The 17,388-nt window shown below is 43.4% G+C and overlaps 1 protein-coding gene and 1 pseudogene across 5 annotated transcripts in view; both read left to right on the top strand.

Annotated features, from left to right (window-relative positions):
- St3gal5 (ST3 beta-galactoside alpha-2,3-sialyltransferase 5) overlaps positions 1–17,388 on the top strand; it is a 72,812-nt gene that overhangs the window by 21,440 nt on the left and 33,984 nt on the right. The gene's annotated exons all lie outside the window — the stretch shown is intronic.
- On the top strand, positions 4,850–5,387 carry LOC131905565 (high mobility group protein B3-like; annotated as a pseudogene).

The following is a 17,388-nucleotide window of genomic DNA, read 5'->3' on the forward strand; positions in this document are numbered from 1 at the left end:
GGGCAATCAGCATGTTCTTCTTCTGTCTAGAACACACTCTGAACTTCTCCTCACCCTTGGAGCACCCACTCACTCACCACCTCCTCTAGGAGGCCTCCCTGATTTCCTGTGTTGGACCTGTGGCTCCTTACCTATCAGCCACACTGTCTCATTGTTGGTGCTTTGAATATTTGGGGAGTTCCTGGTTGACTATTCATTGAAAGAGTGAAGGGATTATGCCCTGTTTATTTTCCTGTTCTCAGTTCCTGGTATGTAACATTTGCTTATTAAATGTTTGTTTAAAGGATTTTAAATCTGGGCATGGTGGTTCATGAACCCCAGGGATTTAAAAAATTATTTACAAAATAAAAAAATAGTAATGAGAAGTAGGAGAATTGTTAAGAGAACAAAACAAAGCCCATACCCATGCAGACCAGCCCTTCTCAACTGAGGTTATATGAGAAATTTAAGCCCTAATACCCAAAGGCAGCCTGTGTTATACATTAACTTCTCTCCTGTGCTCCTGTAAGGAGTCTACTTGTTCGCCATCCTTGGGGCACTTGACAAAATTAGCCGCTGTAGCCCTTTGTTATGGTGATTCAGCCCTAGTGGAATTTCAGTCAAAGAAGGCTATTGAGACATCTCAACCCTGTTCACATAAAATGCCTATGAGATAGAGGCTGAGAGGCTAGATAAGAACATTGGCAATGGGTGCCCCAGGAATGTAGGACGGCTTGCTAATCTTCTTCCCACTGTCAAATGTTCTCTGATGTTTTTGCCTTTGTAAAAACAAGAGTTCAAGGCTGAGGGGATCACTCAGTGGGCAAGAGTCATTGCTGTGCCAGTGTGGGGACCTGAGTTCAGATGCCATGATAAAAACCAGGTGTACTGCAGTCTGGTAACAGACAGACAGCAATAGAGGGAGACACCTTATGTCCTTCTCTGGCCTTTTGAGAGCACGAGCATGTGCACACACACACACACACACACACACACACACACACACACACGTCTGAAATGTCAAAATGGAAGAATAATTTTTTTAAAAGATATTAAGAATAAAAAAAAAATTTTAAAAAGATTTAAAAAATACTTCCTGGATAAAGCAGATTAGAGTCCCTAGCCACCATCATGTCAGAGGGGGAGGCAGAACCGTGGACTGAGCTCTCTCGGCACTGCTCATTAAAACAAAAACAAAAACCAGGCCTTGGTGTGACTCTTGGTGTCCGCTCCCTGGGTCCTGCGTCTCTTCTTGTTTCTGGACTTCTTAGGAAGCCTCTAACAAACATGCAACAATTAGTATAGTCCCATAGCCTATCTAGGGGTATGTAGTTTCCTCCTTCCTTCCTTCCTTTTTAACTTTTTATTCATTCTTTGTGGATTTTATACCATGCATCCCGATCCCACTCATCTCCCCATCCATTCGTATCCACCCTCTGCCCTTGCATCCTCCCCACCAAAATAAAATAAAATTTTAAAGAAAAAAAAAATCTCATCGTGGAAGCTATAGTGTAACACAGTATACCCTTTAGTCCAAGTTTTCTTTCTTTTGTTGATTTTAAATTCTATTGTATGAGTGTTTGCCTGCGTGTATGTATGTTCACCATGGGCATGCCTGGTCCTCACAGAAACCAGAAGAGGGCCTCAGATCTCCTAGAACTGGCATTATAGGTGATTGTGAGCCACCATGTGGGTGCTGAAAACTGAACCAGAGTCCTCTACAAGAGCAACAAGTGCTCTTAACCACTGAGCAATCTCTTCAGCTCCTGCCTAGTTTTCTTACTAAGAGTAAGCATGAGTTTAAGTTCCTTGGAGTAAATCTGGTAGGAGACCCAGGTGCTGGTACATCTTCACCCCCTGTGCTCTGACAAGCCATATCCTTGAAGTGTGAATGTAACCTTAACTGACATACCGTTTATCCTATTCTCTTCCAGTGGCTACTGAAACAGGAAGATTTGATGACAAAACAGGAACTTTAAATGAGAATGGCCCCCACAGGCCCATATATTTGAATACATGCTTAGTCTTTAGCAGGTGGAACTGTTTAGGAAGGATTAGGAGGTGTGGCCTTAGTGGAGGTGGTATATCACTAGGGGAAGTATGCTTGGAGATTTCAAAAGCCCATGCCAGGCTCAGTTTCTTTCTCTCTGCTTTCAACTTGAGGATCAGGATGTAAGTAAGCTCTCAGCTACTGCCCTAGTACCATGCCTGCCTGCCTGCTACCATGCTTCCCGCAATGATGGTCATGGTCTCACTTTCTGAAACTGTAAGCAATTAAGTGGTTTTTTTCCTTTAAAAGTTGCCTTGGTCATGGTGCCTCTTCAAAGCAACAGAAAAGTGACGAAGACACTAGGTATCTCCCATCTAGTCACAGATTAATTCATAAAGGTAGCAACTTGAGAGTGGATTCTGACTCATGCCACCTTAACCAGCTGTTCACATGAGATGTCACCAGCGCCAGGCCAGTTCAACACCATGCACCTCCTGAGAAAATGCTGAGAGAAAAGTGTAGCCTCCCACTGTGCTACTCTGGGCCTCGTGCATAACTTGAATCTAATTGTGAAGAAACATCAGATGAACTCCAACTAGGGAACATTCTATAAAACACTTGGCCTGTACTTTTCAAAAAAATGTCAAGGTCATAAAAGACAACAGAACTGTTTTAGATTAAAGAAAGTCAGAGACTTGACAGTTGGGCCTCACATGTGATCCTGGACTGTGTCCTGGAAAAGGAAAAAGAAAACATTTTTGTTGCTGTTTTTGTTTACAAGCTATCACTTGGAACTTCTAGAAGAATCTTCCCAAGGCCTTCCTATTAGAGTCTAGTTTAGAATCTGTTCATGTTCTGACATTGACCATTATACTGTGCTTATATAAGGAATGCCTTTGTTTCTAGGGTGTCACGATGCCTCCAACTTGCTTTCAGGTGTTTCAATAAATTATGCATATTATATACTAACAGAGCAGCAGTGCACATGGTAACCACAGGGGGATATCTGGGAGAAGGATAGACGAGAACTCTTTATATTGTTCTCTAAGTATAAAGTTGTTTCAGGAAACAAAGTGGACGTCTCTACAGCCTCCAGCTCAAGGTACTCTGACACTGTGGCTACAGAAGCTGTGGCGTGGCTGCATCTTCTGTGGCCACTGCCGCTCATTTTCTCTACTGCTGAACGCGTCTCAGCATCTCTTGGCCTCTGCAGGAAACAGAATGAAGACCTAGTCTCTGCTTGAGAGTTCTTTCTGCCTCGCCTGCTATTCTAAGAGGTTTCCTGGGTTTGTGGCTGGCCTGAGGGTCATCTGGTCAACCAGCTCTGACCGCCTACTGCCCCATTTCCTGATTTAAACTAAACCTACCACAGTCCTGTGAGAGAAGTTTCCCATGCATACTTTGAAGTGTGTTTAAACCCAAACACAGGATCTGTGCACTGTAAGATGCTGTAGTCAGCCCTCAATAGCAGATAAGGTGCAAGCCCCAGCATTTGCCCGTTAAAGGTGGGTCTGCCCATATTGGCATTGTGGCATACACTTGTAATTCCATCACTCAGGAGGCTGAGCAGGAGAATCCTGAATTTGAGTCTGGACTAATAGGGAGATACTGTCTCAAAACAAGACCTACAAAGCAAAAAGCAGCTCCCCCCCCATGCCTTGAGAGAACCCCAAGTTGTACCTTTCAGTAGAAATCTCGCCGGGCGGTGGTGGCGCACACCTTTAATCCCAGCACTCGGGAGGCAGAGGCAGGCGGATCTCTGTGAGTTCGAGGCCAGCATGGGCTACCAAGTGAGTCCCAGGAAAGGCGCAAAGCTACACAGAGAAACTCTGTCTCGAAAAACCAAAAAAAAAAAAAAAAAAAAAAGAAATCTCACACTTGTATTTTTATTTTTGAGAATTTCATTCAGGCATCCAGTGTACTTTGATGATATTTACTCTTCCTCCTAACTTCTCCCATCCTTCACCCCCTTCAGACTGTTTCCAGTTTGTGCTCCTCCCCCCACTTTTAAATCCAGTTTGGGGAGCCTTTTGTACTCCAGCTGGGTTCCTCTGTGGAGAGGTAGTGGCGGGGGCCAGTTCTTGGATTCAAAGGAAGGTCTCCAAGTTGGGGCTTGTAACGAGTTTGTGGGTGGTGGGCTCATGGGCCTCTGTAGAGTTCCTCTGAAACTGCCCAGCTCCAGGGGGCAGAGGAAGGAGGGTTGTGATATGCGTTTGGTTCCTCTTTTCTACCTTTTCTTCTCGGTTCTAACTTGCCAGAGCCTTCCCCTCCCCCACCCTTCATGACTCTCCGGCCTCAAGCCCAGCCCATGGTAAATATGGTTGCATTCTCTCTGTGTGTGCTTGAACTTAAAAAAGAAAAAAGAAAAAAAAAGAAAAAAAAAATTCCCCTGCTCTTTCTTTTTGGGGGATCTTTAGTCTGACTTCTTCCGTTTATTCTTGTTTTCATTCTCTCCCTCCATGGCCCCAACATTTTAGTGCCCATCTAACTAGCCAAGCTATTTCCTATTCTTACTTTGAAAAGTTGAATGAGTGAGGATTCCAAGGTCCCAGGAAGGAAGAAGAGAAATACCAACCCTGTTTTTTTGCAGATTAGTACACTTAATCCAGGGGTCATTTGGCCCATATCAAATGACAGATAGTTGAGTATTTTAATCTTCCTATTTTCTTAGGGGTGTGACATCAAAGACATCCAGTTGCTTTTTCGCCCAGGCATACCCCTACTGGTACGTGGGACAGTCACTGACTTGTTTACCTGCCCCTCCCTCAGTGCACACACACACACACACACACACACACACACACACTCAAGCAGTCTTGTTTGTACAACCTGGACACTTAAGAAACATCTAGTGAGACTAGAGAACTAAATATAGCAAGGATGGCTGAAGGTGACCCCAAGAAACCAAAGGGCAAGATGTCTGTCTGCTTGTGCCCTCTTTGTGTACATATGCAGAGAAGAACATGAGAAGAAAAACTCAGAGGTTCCAGTCGATTTTGCAGAGTTTTCCAAAAAGTGCCCTGAGAGGTGGAAGATGATGTCCAGCAAAGAGAAACTGAAGTTTGATAAAATGACAACGGCAGATAATGTGATCAGGAAATGAAAGATTATATCCCGGCTAATGGAGGCTAGAAGAAGGGCCCTAATGCCCGCCAAAGACCACCATCTGGGTTTTTCTTGTCCTGCTCTGAATCCCACCCCAAGATCAAATCCACAAATCCTGGCATCTCCATTGGAGGTGTGGCAGAAACGCTGCGTGAGGTGCAGACTAACTTAGTGAAAAGTAGCCTTACATTACCAAGGCTGCAAAGCTGAAGGAGAAGTGTGAGAAGACATTGCTGACTGTAAGTCTAAAGGGAAGTTCAGTGGCGCCAAGGATCCTGCTGAAGTTGTCTGGAAAGAAGGTGGCAGACGATGATGAATAAAAACTGTCTCCTTGTGAATACCTTAAAGCAGGAGAGTGTTGTGATTGACGCATCTCTTATTTGAGCCATGTTTAATTACAAAATTGATCATGATCATATTGTGGTTTCTCAAAGTGTCAGTGGTTTACATGAACTAGCTGTGAGTGTCTGGAGCGCCCTGAAACTGTGTCAGAGTTGTACGCAGCTCCAAACATTTTTAAAATGAAAAGACACTCTCATGTTCTCCTCACAGTACTTTGCTGTCTGGTGTGACAAGGCATTTGAAGATGTTCCTGGCGTTTTGTTTTCAGTGCATAAGGTAGTGTTAACTGTGTGGTTATTGGCTAGAAATCTTGAGTTGTCAATTCTACACATCCATAGTTTGTAAAGATAACAGAACAACCCAGCAGATTTCTTGTTTGGTGTGGATGCTGTGAGGGGAAGATGCCTTTTGGAGGGGGCTCTAGCTCAGGGCATGCACTGTGAGGCTGGACCTGTCGATTCTGCCGTAGGTATCCATTTAGCTTCAGATTGTCTTTTTTTTTTTTTTTCTTTTTTTTTTTTTTTTGTGGCATAGCAGTCTGCTGACATTCTTAGTTGTGGAAGGAGGGGAGGGATCAGCTGGCGTGAGAAGTGCTTGAATTTTTTTCTTTAGTTAAGTGCGGTAGATTTTAAATTGTTTTGAAATAAACTGTGGAACTCCTCCTTGTCAGCAAAGCAAAGGATGACTGTGTTAATGAAGTTCAAGAACCCTCTGTACCTAGATGCAGTTTTCAACATGCTTCTATTTTTTATTTTGTTTTGGTATGTTTAGAATGCTGAAATGTTTTTGAAGCTAAATAAACGGGATTACATGTTTTAAAAAGGAAGAAACATCTAGTTGTGGTTTATTTGGCCCGAGGTCACAGGTGAATTTGGGTGCACTTGAAGTGTGGATCCGGTTGCAAGCTGAAGATCAGTGCATTCTCTCGTGAATCAGCCCTTCCGTCAGTAAGTGCTCAGTAAGTGCCCTTTGCACAGTGGCACTGTTTGAGGATGCTGAGTTAAAAGAGTGAACAAAATGGACAGAACCCTCGCTCTAGAGATCACCTGTGTTGGTGTGGAGAGCAGGCAGATAGACTGATGTTTGCCAGCGGCGGTCTCCAGTGCAGTGAAGTCAAGCAGGAGAGCAGGTGAGCAGGTGAGCATGTTAAAGGGTGAAAGGCCCTTTGTCAAGGGCCTTAATCAAGGAAGGCACGGGAGCCAGACCCTGAGGGAGTAACTGCTTCTTGGTAAAATCTTGGATAGGCAACGTCTGTGCTCATTAGTCAAGTTCTCAGTTTGGAGAATGAATGCTTTAGAGACTATTCCAAGCATTCAGAATTCATCGCCTTAATGTTTTCGGACTTGTAGAAGCAGAGATTTGAGTGATGGTAATGATGCCGCCCTCACATCAGAGGAACTCCAGTGGGTGTGGATTAGAAGACATCCCTCGGAATCATGAAGGGTTAATTGGCCAGAACAAGTGGGGTACATATTCTCAGATCAGTGGTTTTGTTTGTCATGGAAGACAGACCCTTATAACTTGGCTCCGTCTGTAGAAGAATCTTGATAGTCTTTAGGCTGAGACCTGTCATCCACGTGTTTCTCTCTGCTGGGAAAAGCGTGCTGAAAGGAGGATTTCTTTTTAAGTGTTCGGACCACATAACATGAGAGAACTTGCTTGAAAATGGGTGTCCTCTTCTGATCTCGACAGGTGTTGCATTCCGGGAGTGAAGTGTTAGGAATTCACATGTTTTACAGCCTCAAGTGGTTCTTTTATAAGGTCTTGCAAAACCCTGGCTGAGGTAATAGAGGGAGGAGCCCAAGGTTTATGTGTGCACATACCTACAGGGAGATGGTTGGGGGACGCCTCGGCAACTAGCACTTTCTGTGGTTCTGATGTTGTGAGGAACTGCATACTTGTCAGTCAGATGAGACCCTGCCTACTCCGTGGAAATGGGAGAGGGTGACATGGTTGGGGTGGTCCCCTCTTGGGTGTTGAGATGAGAGTAAGATGGGTGAAGTACTCAACATAGTAAGTCTTTTGGATCTGGAGTTGTCTCGAAGTGTCTCGGCACGGGTGTGTGGGTTCACACGAATCCGTGGAAAGAAGACTCAGGCACGTTAAGAAGGTACTAGCCTTTCGAGGTGCAGCGGGATGCAGTCTCTAAGGACTGAAACATTTTCCCTTCACCCAGGGCATTTTTATTTTTCTCTATATTTACAGTGTAGCCAGTTGATTTTTATATGTTCAAAACAACTTGAAAGAAGCTCCCCAAAATACAATGCCAAGTGCAAATTCCTCCATTCATCAGGCACCACAGTTTCCCGGGTTTCCTGGACCAAGTTTTGTATAGGCCTTTGTATCCTTGGGAGACTCTCAGACAATATTCACTTAGGGCAACAAGAGAAACCAAAGGTATCTGCTAAACTAAAGATGGACTGGGGCTAGGGCTACTCTGCAGCCAGGCCAGGTGCAGCCCAGTGGGAGTGTAGCCACAGATCTGCCTTTCTTTTATACAAAAATCAATTATCTTGAAGGTTATGCAGTCTCACAGTATATACAGCCCTTTTTTCTATCTATCTGTCTTACAAGCTTATGTAACACATATATTATATATTCTTAGAGCAAGGCCAACAATCTGTAAAATGTAACACATTTTAAAGCCAATAAAGTTACTGTTGCTAGAACAAGGATACCACCTGCTAGGAGGAGAAATCTATGTAAGTGAGTCATAGGATTAATGAGGCTATGGTGTCTGCTAGACTTTCCATAATGTCCATTCCTGTTGGATCAGGTAACTTTTTTGTAAAAATGTCTTTAATTTCTTTCTGTAAATCATAAACCATTTGAGAAGAATTAGGGTGGCCCAACAAATGCATCTTAACCTTATTCCAATCATACTTGCTTTCATTAAATCTTAAGATTTATCTTAATGTACACACCCTTAAGGGTAAGAAGAAACATTCCAATCCCATTTTAATTTTATCTGCTCCTTCAGAAACTCTAACTGATCCCCTAACAACACAACAGCTTGCCTTAACTCCGCTAACTCATTTACTATCTCATTATCAATCTTATTTTGTTCAGTCCGAAGTTCTTCTGAATGTCTATGCCAGTCTCTAACGAATCCAGCGGTTTGGATTTCTTTATGAAGCGCCACTCCAGCTGTTGTTGTAGCCGTCAATGCAGTGATTCCCGTAATAACTGCAACAACCAGTCCAGCCATACGACGTGTTCTTTTTAATATTCTTCCAGCGAGCTTCTGTACCAGGAGCATCACAGGAGAGTCTCACCATGGCCTCGACAACTTCATTGGTATCCAGATTGTCAGCCTTGCTCTAAGAATGTATAAACTTTCAAAGGTCAAATTCAAAAACATATAGAATTAACACAGGTATGAAGGGTACACCGTTCACAAGTGATGCTGTAATTATTTGGGTGCCATTGTACAGCCTCCTCCCCACCCCCACCCCCGCCTTTTTTTTTTTTTTTTTTTTTTCAAGATAAAGTTTCTGTGTAGCTTTGGTGTCTATCCTGAATCTTACTCTGTAGACCAGGCTGGCCTTGAACTTACAGAGATCCGCCTGGCTCTGCCTCCCAAGTGCTGGGATTAAAGACGTGCGCCACCACCGCCCAGCTGCACAGGCCTCTTTAATAGTAAGTAAGGACATGGTACACATGCCATAAAAGGATAGCTTTGATTTAGTCTAAAAGACAAAGTGTACTTATCACCCTTAATGTTTAATTTTCTTCCTATGCCTTAAGAGGGTGGAAGGCATTGGCCAATTTCCACAAGTTAGTCTGAGTTGTGTTGCCAAATTGTAGGAGAGGACTTGCTATTCCAACTCCATGCCACCAAATAGGTTCATTAACAGAAGCATTGATTTCTACAGTTCCATTTAAATTATACCTTTCCATCTTGACTCTGAGTGAGAATATTTTCCTTGAGGGAGCTGTAAGGGCTTCAGTCAGTGACGTCTCCTTTGGAGATACTAACTAGCACTCACCCTTACACTGTTGCCCAGTCACGTTCCTTGTTGGTAACCCTCCTCTCACAGAACGGTAGATTTATGGAACTAGTAGCATTAATCTCCTGTCCTTTAAAATCAGATGCATGAAGCATATAAAACTTATTACGATAATCTTGGGTGGTGTTGACTATGGATAGCCATACTTGGGAGGTTATGTTTAGGCATTGAATTCCATTTCCCATGCAAATAGGAATTCCTTGTACTCCAACAGTGTAATTGTCAATCACTTTATCCTCCTCCCTTGGCGGAGCAGGGCCTCTGTTGTCATAAGGACCAGGTAGCCAAGAAGATTCTTTAATCATTGCAGGAGTATTCATATCTCCCCAACTTACTGCTATGTTAATTGGAGGATTGGGGATAAAAGCCCAATAACTATGATCCATCCCTTTTACCTGCATTGTTACCACAGAAAGCATGACAAGAAATACGTTTGTAGGATTTAGAGGCTTGTAAGTCCTGGGAAGTATCTTCTTTCCTTTGTCACAGCTCTTAAGCTGTCCCCAGGTGGGAGGATTGGTTGGTTGTTGCAAAGGTTTCCCGTCTCGACTTTGGCATTTCTGCATCTGCAGCATCTTGGAGATGTCTCTTGCTCATGCCAGGAATTTTATCAATTTGATGGGGTCCACAATTTATTATCTCCTGTGGAAATGTAAGCATACCCTCAACTCTAACTTAACACTTTGCCTAGACTATTTTGATGTTAAAACATTTATAACACATAGCCTGAATCAATTCAGCAATTCTTTCCACAACTCAATGTTGTTCCTGTTTCATTAGCATTTAAAAAAATTTAGTAGGGGATTATGCACAGGGTTTCTCTATGTAGCCCTGGCTGTCCTGAAACTCGCTCTGTAGACCAGGCTGGTGAATCTCTGAGATTCACCTCCCTCTGCCTGTCTGTCTCTAGGGGTCCTCATATCCCCCTTCTGTTTATCTCTTTTAGAGTATGATTAGATCTTTCAAAAATTGCTTGTCCTGTGGGATTGTATGGTATCCTGGTAATATGTTTTATGTTGTAACGTGCAAAAATTGTTTCATTTTACTGGAAACATAAGCTGGGGTATTATCAGTCTTAATTTGTGCTGGTATGCCCATTACAGCCATTGTTTTTAATAAATGTAAATTATAGAATCTGCTTTTTTAGAACTTAAGACAGATGTCTATTAGAACCCAGAGTAAGTGTCAATGATATGATGAACATATTTTAATTTTCCAAAATCTACTAAATGAAATACATCTATTTGCCAAATTACATTTCTTTGTGCACCTTTAGGATTAGATCCTGAAGGTAAAGGAACTTGATTATAAAAAGAACAAACAGGATAGTTTTTTATAATTTCTTTAGCCTGTGACTTTCCCTTTTAATTCTTTCCAGTACCTTTCCCAGGAACGTACCTCATTTTAAACACCATTTTACAAGCTGTTTTTGAAATTGTAGGAATATTAATTTGAGTTCTCCATTTTGTAACAAATCTCTTCCCCATAAATTCATGGCTGTATCAGTCACATACAGCTTCAACATTCTACCTGTCCTTCAGGCCCTATACATTTAATTTATTCTGCATTTTGTTTTACTTGAGATAAGGTTTCAATGCCTGCAAATGGAGTGGAGACTTCTCGTAGAGGCCAGTTGGGATCCCAGGATTCTTGTGAAATTATAGATACATCAGCACCAGAATCCAGTAATCCTTCAATCACAATCCCATTTAATTTTACCTTTAATTTAGGCCTTTCATCATTAATGACTGTTTGCCAAAATACATTTTTTCCAGTACTTCTAAAACCTCCTGTCACGCTCACTGGAGCTGCTTTGCCTTTTAAATATGGGAGTAATAACAGTTGAGCGATTCTGTCACCAGCCTTTCTCTGCATAGTCTTTTTACATACGCCATCTATGTTTAGGCAATACTCTGGAGTATTTTAATGAAATCTTAAAAAGAAGATCCTTTTTTATAGATCCCAAGTAACACACTAATGCAACTTACCAATTATTAACAGTGAGGATCAAACAATTTACCTGTATTTTATTTAGTGGAAAAATAATTTTGTAAGTTCTTTATCAGTAAGACATTATTTTCTATAAGTTTTTAATCCTAGTAGCCACATTATTTAATAAGCTAACAACTCAATTTGTTTCAGGTGCTACATTTTTAAGAATTTAACCAAGAATTTCTAGAAAGCAACCTAAAGAGCAGAGCCAAATTCTCAGTAATGATCAACAGACAAGAGCATACCCAATATATAGTTTAAATTATGAATCCTGTTCCTTTAGTTTATTTACCATGAGAATCAAACATTCATCCAAACATTTATTAGACAATCAAGAGAAGAGAACATCCTCCATACACTGAATGATTAATACCTCTGGAAATTCAGACAGCATGGACTTAGCATTCCATGTCCCGACCGCAACCGTTCTTCACCAGAAGTTGAGACCATTTAAACTTCCTCTTTCTCCCATGAAGGGACTAATAATAATGAGTTATTCCCACCATTAGGGAAAAACAGAAAACATTTCCCACAAAGGGATCTTTAATATTGCGTTTTTGCCACTCTGAGGGAAAACAAAAAAACAAAAACAAAAACAAAAACATTTAAACCAAAGTTAAGCAAACAGACAACAAAATTCTAAGCTCTGGGCTTGCTTGTTCGGGCTGCAGATTCTTTGTGATTCAGATGCCGCCGCTCTGTGCTGGCCACCAGAAAGAGCTCAGAGTTTTAGCTATCCTCAATTTCTTACATTGGAAAGAGCCTTTTCTTCTTCTATTTCTGTTGAGAAGCGGCTTTTTCTTTCCTTTATTTTTCTCTTCTGGGGCCTTTTAATCTTTAGGCCTCGTTTCAATATTTTTGCCCTTTTTGCTGAGAAAATCCTTTTTTCTTGATCAAGCATTTTTCTCTTTTCTATCAGAAAATTTCCTTTTACTTCCTTTCCTTCCCTCTTCTCTATTGGGAAGATTCCCCTTTTTCTTTTCTTTCTTTCTTCTCTATTGAGAAAGGTCTTTTTACTTGACTTATTTCCTGTCTCAGGAGCCATTCTATTTCTATTTTTAAAAATTATGCAGTTACAGCTTTTTCTTTTGACAAGCATTTTAGCAACTGTACATTTTATTCTCCTGAGATGGGGAGTTTAAATTCCCCATGACCCTGCCAATGCTGGAGTCCTCTTAACCTGAGAGCACTTCCTTCTAGTTCTCAAGTGGATCCTTTGTCCTTCTTTAAGCCATGCACTGGGTGCCAAATGTCATGTAAACAACCTGAAAGAACCTCGATTCATGGGGTACCACAGTTTTCCGGGTTTCCTGGACCAAGTTTTGTATAGGCCTTTGTATCCTTGGGAGACTCTCAGACAAGATTCACTTAGGGCAACAAGAGAAACCAAAGGTGTCTGCTAAACAAAAGATGGACTGGGGCTAGGGCCACTCTCTGCAGCCAGGCCAGGAGTAGCCCAGTGGGAGTGCAGCCACCGGGGGTGGGGGCTTTCCTCCCACTCAGTGCACTGGCTGTTAGCAGGCTTTGTTCAGCCTACCTCTGTGTGTGGATTCAGGCCAGTGCATGTTTATTGTCTTGTATACCCTTGACAGGTAAGGACCAGACCACTCTCATGATAAACTAAGATATCTTGAAATTGTACATTGCTACCCAAACACTGAATATTAGATATTGAAATGAGGATGTCATTAGTGTCCGTTCTTGATTTTAGTCTTACATTTAAGTCTAATTACCGTTCTTGACTTTCTGATGAGGCCGTGTTGAAATATCATACATGTTATGATAACTGTCCCAACAGTGCCAGGGGTGCGCTTGTCCCTCAGGGATAGGTGGCAGTATCTGGGGACATTTAAAAAATTTACTACATTTTATTTATTGAAACAGTGTGTGATATATATACGTAGACATGAATGCCGTGGCAGGAGTTTGCAGGTCAGAGGACAACCTGTGGGAACCTCTTCTTCCACCATGTGGGCCTGGGCATCAAACTCAGGACTTGAGGCTTAGAAGCAAGTGTCTTTACCTAGTGGGCCAACCTGCTGCCCAAAAGACTTGTTTTGTTTTGTTTTGTTTTGTTTTTCGAGACAAGGTAGCTGTCTGTAGCTTTGGAGCCTGTCCTAGAACTCGCTCTGTAGCCCAGGCTGGCCTCGAACTCCCAAGAGATCCCCCTGTCTCTGCCTCCCAAGTGCCGGGATTAAAGGTGTGCGCCACCACCCAAAAGACATTTAAAATAAGATTATCTACTTACTTGTGTGTGTGTGTGTGTGTGTGTGTGTGTGTGTGTGTGTGCATGCCTGTGTGAGGCTGTGTGCACCAAGTTTGTGCAGCTGCCCATGGAGGACCCCTGGAACTGGAGTGACAGGTGGTTGTGGGTCACCTCACATGTGTGTTGGGAACCAAACCCAGGTCCTCTGCAAGAGTGGTAAGCACCCTTAACAGTGGAGCCATCTCTCCAGCCCCACAAGAGACATTTTTTGTTGACACACAGGAGGAGCAGGAGGGTGGTTTAGAGATGCTGCTGATACTTGGTGATGCCAGGATGCTGCCGAAAGTCCAATGATAAATGGGACTGCTCCTCCCCACAAACTACGGAGCTGAACATGTCTGCACCAAGATTTTTTTTTTCAAAAATTTATTTTAACTTTATTTTACATGCATTGGTGTGAAGGTATCAGATCCTGGAGATCTGAACTTACAGACAGTTGTGAGCTGCCATGTGGGTGCTGGGCATTGAACCCAGGTCCTCTGGAAGAGCAGCCAGTACTTTTAACCACTGAGCCATCTCTCCAGCCCCTACACCAAGTTTGAAAAGACCAATTGAATACCTTGTCTCTGTGTTGTTACTAGGATTCTAAGTAAGCTTTCGCGTGTGTGTGTGTGTGTGTGTGTGTGTGTGTGTGTGTGTGTGTGTTGCTGCACTGCTAAAGCTAGCCTGTTGTTAGCTACCTAGATTGTGTGGGGATGGAAGTCACTTGGGCAAGGAAGGGTAGGTCGACTTCTAGAACGGGAAGAGAACTTAGAAGTCAAGGCCCTCCTAAGCCATGCATGGGTAAGGCACAGGACTGGTGTGCTCCTGAGTGATTTTTTACGGCTCCATGAGGTTTACAGCGTGTCTGTGATACATAAACATAAGAAAGCGGCCACTAGAGTAAAACAAAGTGATGACCTGTCACCTCACAGTATTTTTGTTATTAGAGCAGCTGAAATACACTTAGCTAATAGGAGTCCCTCATACACTTTATCTTCGTTTTTAGTTTGTTTTGATTTGGGCTTTTTAGGACAAGCCCAGGCTGGCCTTGAACTCTGTTTAGCCCAGGCCTGTCTCATACTCAACAGCAGTCCTCCCCAGTGCTGGGTTCCAGGCCTGTGCCCCACACCCAGTTCATATTCTTAGCTTTAGCCCTCACATGTTACGTTAGAGATCTATACTTGTTCATTCTGTACTCTTCATCTGCTTCCTGTTCCCTCCCCAGCCAGCCTGTGGTAACTGCTGGTGAACTGTCTGATCTGTAGTTTTGAGGTTTTTTAGTTGCACATGTCAGTAAGACCATGTAGGATTTGTCTTTCTTAGTGTCCTCCGTGGGCCTCCATGTTGAATGAAGCAAACAGGAAATATCTCTGTCCCTCATGGGGGTAAGGCTAGAGGAGTTTGACTTAGAGTTCACTGGCATCCATTGCAGCCTGGCCCCTCTGAGCTCCTGGATGCCATGCCTGCCTGTCCACTGACCGATCTCAGACTGCTCTGCTCATGGGTGGCAGACACCACCGCTGGGCAGTCCCCTCTCTGGGCAGCACCCCCACACACACACACCCCACTGCTGTCCTCCAGATCATGTTACTTTCTTGGCAGGTCTTATTTTGTCTCAGTGTCCTTTCTTTGGGCCTGGCAGGGCCGGTGAAACTGACAAATTAGTCTTTCCTGTGGCTGCATCAGGGGTTTCTATGGTCGCCCCTCCTCCAGGGTTAAGCAACTTAAAGAGCATTTTGTCCAAGAACTAGTATTCAGTTTAAATGATGAGAGGTCCAGAATTATTTACAGCCTGCAAAGTCACAGATTGTATCTACCTCCCTTCTTTGTTTTTTGTTCGTGGCAGATTCTCACCTGTACCCCATGCTGGTAACTCGCAGTAATTCCCCTGCCTCTGACTCCTGGTTGCTAGGATTGCAGGTATGACCTATCGTGCCCAGCATAGATTTTTTTCTTTTCTTAATACTTCTTTTTCCTTCTCTCCCACCCTTCAAGGTAGCTGTTTCCAAGTTAAATCTGAGCACTGTTCTTCCACACTGGGATTTTGTCTCGTTAAGAATCTTACCTCATCTCTTATCTTCCTTATCCGAATGGCCCTCGGTCCTTATCTGTTCTAGACTTACCTATTTCCTTCTTTACTGCAGGAACTGAATTTTACCTGGGCAGACAGGAAAAGAACAGTCAGTCTGTGTGTTCCAGGGGTAGACTTCATGCAGCTTAGTTCACCTGGATCTGTGGAGGAAGGCGGGCTGGCGGGACAGTTACTTTGTCAAACCACAGACCCAAATTTCCACTGCCTCCTGGGCACCGGCGTCTGCTCATCTCCCCGTTCATCACCGGCCTAACCCACACAAACCCTGACATTCATGTCTACCTCGTGTTGTGGGACGCAGATCCTTGATGTGTTCTTTTCTCTCCATCTTCCTTTCATAATTCCTTAGTCCGTCTGCCACTGCCTCCTCTTCCTCTTGGTCCACCTCAGGCTGTCCCCCCGTTCCTCATTCACCTGTGCCAACACAGCATGAGTCTCTAGAGCTTGCCACAGTCACTGGGAGTGTAGCACGCAGCCAACTGGGCTAATTCCTCATCTGTTGTGAAATCCATTTCTCATAACCCTCCCACCGCCATGGCCGTCACCGCCATGGCCATCAGCTTTATGGCCATCAGCTCCATGGCCATTGCTCCCTTTTCTGGACAGCCCACTCCAGTCATTTTGATTTACTCACTGATTTATCAACTTCAGATGCCATTTGGAACAGTATCGCCCTAGCAGGCCCTCATTACTTAAGCCCTCATGTACATGATCCACCTGCTGTTCAGAGCTCCACTCTCCCCAGGCCGTAGAGAGGGAGAAGGGTGGGTTGATTTCTCAGTACTTCTACTTACCCAGCTGTGCCCTTGGGAAAGTGAAATCCAGATAGCAGTCCAGTGAGGTAGGTCTTTTAGGATTTGGTCAGAGCAGGTGTAGGCTTATCCTTCCCAATCTGTGGGTGCCCTGTCTACTTTCCGCCAGTAATTATCCATAGGGTCGGTTTGCCGTTTCATTTTATACTGCTTGGAAGCATCTGTTCTGCTCTTGTCTGTACTGGTTGATTCTTAGTCTTATGAAAGTTTGGGGGGACCTGTAACCAGTGATCGTCTCCACAGTCATCACTTCTCTAGGTTCCCCTCAGCCACCCCTGAGATCTGAAGTTTCCTCCCACGGTCTTGGTGTAACCATGTTCACTTTCTCCCGCCAGCAGCCCAGTCAGTCCCCAACTCCTTGTGACCACTTACTTCCCTCCCTCCCTGAAATTCTTTCATTTCAAAAACAGATAATCGGGAGCCAGTGAGGTGACTCAGTGGGTAAAGGTACTTGTTACCATGCCTGGTGACCTCAGCTTGATCTCCAGGACCCACATGATGGAAGGAGGGAGGGAACCGACTCCCTTCTTCAAGCTGTCCCCTGATGTAATTTTTAAAACATATTATATATAATTAATTTATAAATTATATATATATAAATGTAAATATATAAAATGCCAGGCACAGTGGCACATACCTTTAATCCTAGAACTCAGAAGGCCGAGGCAGATAGATTTCTGTGAGTATAAGACCAATCTGGTCTACATAGTGAGTCCCAGGACAGCCAGGGCTGTGTAGAGAGACCCTGTTTACAAAAACACAGAACAAAAAAAAATGTACAGAATTAGAATTACACAGCATGTAATCACTTGACTGAT

The sequence above is a fragment of the Peromyscus eremicus genome, chromosome 3 (genome assembly GCF_949786415.1).
Source record: "Peromyscus eremicus chromosome 3, PerEre_H2_v1, whole genome shotgun sequence".
In the NCBI taxonomy this organism is placed as follows: domain Eukaryota; kingdom Metazoa; phylum Chordata; class Mammalia; order Rodentia; family Cricetidae; genus Peromyscus; species Peromyscus eremicus.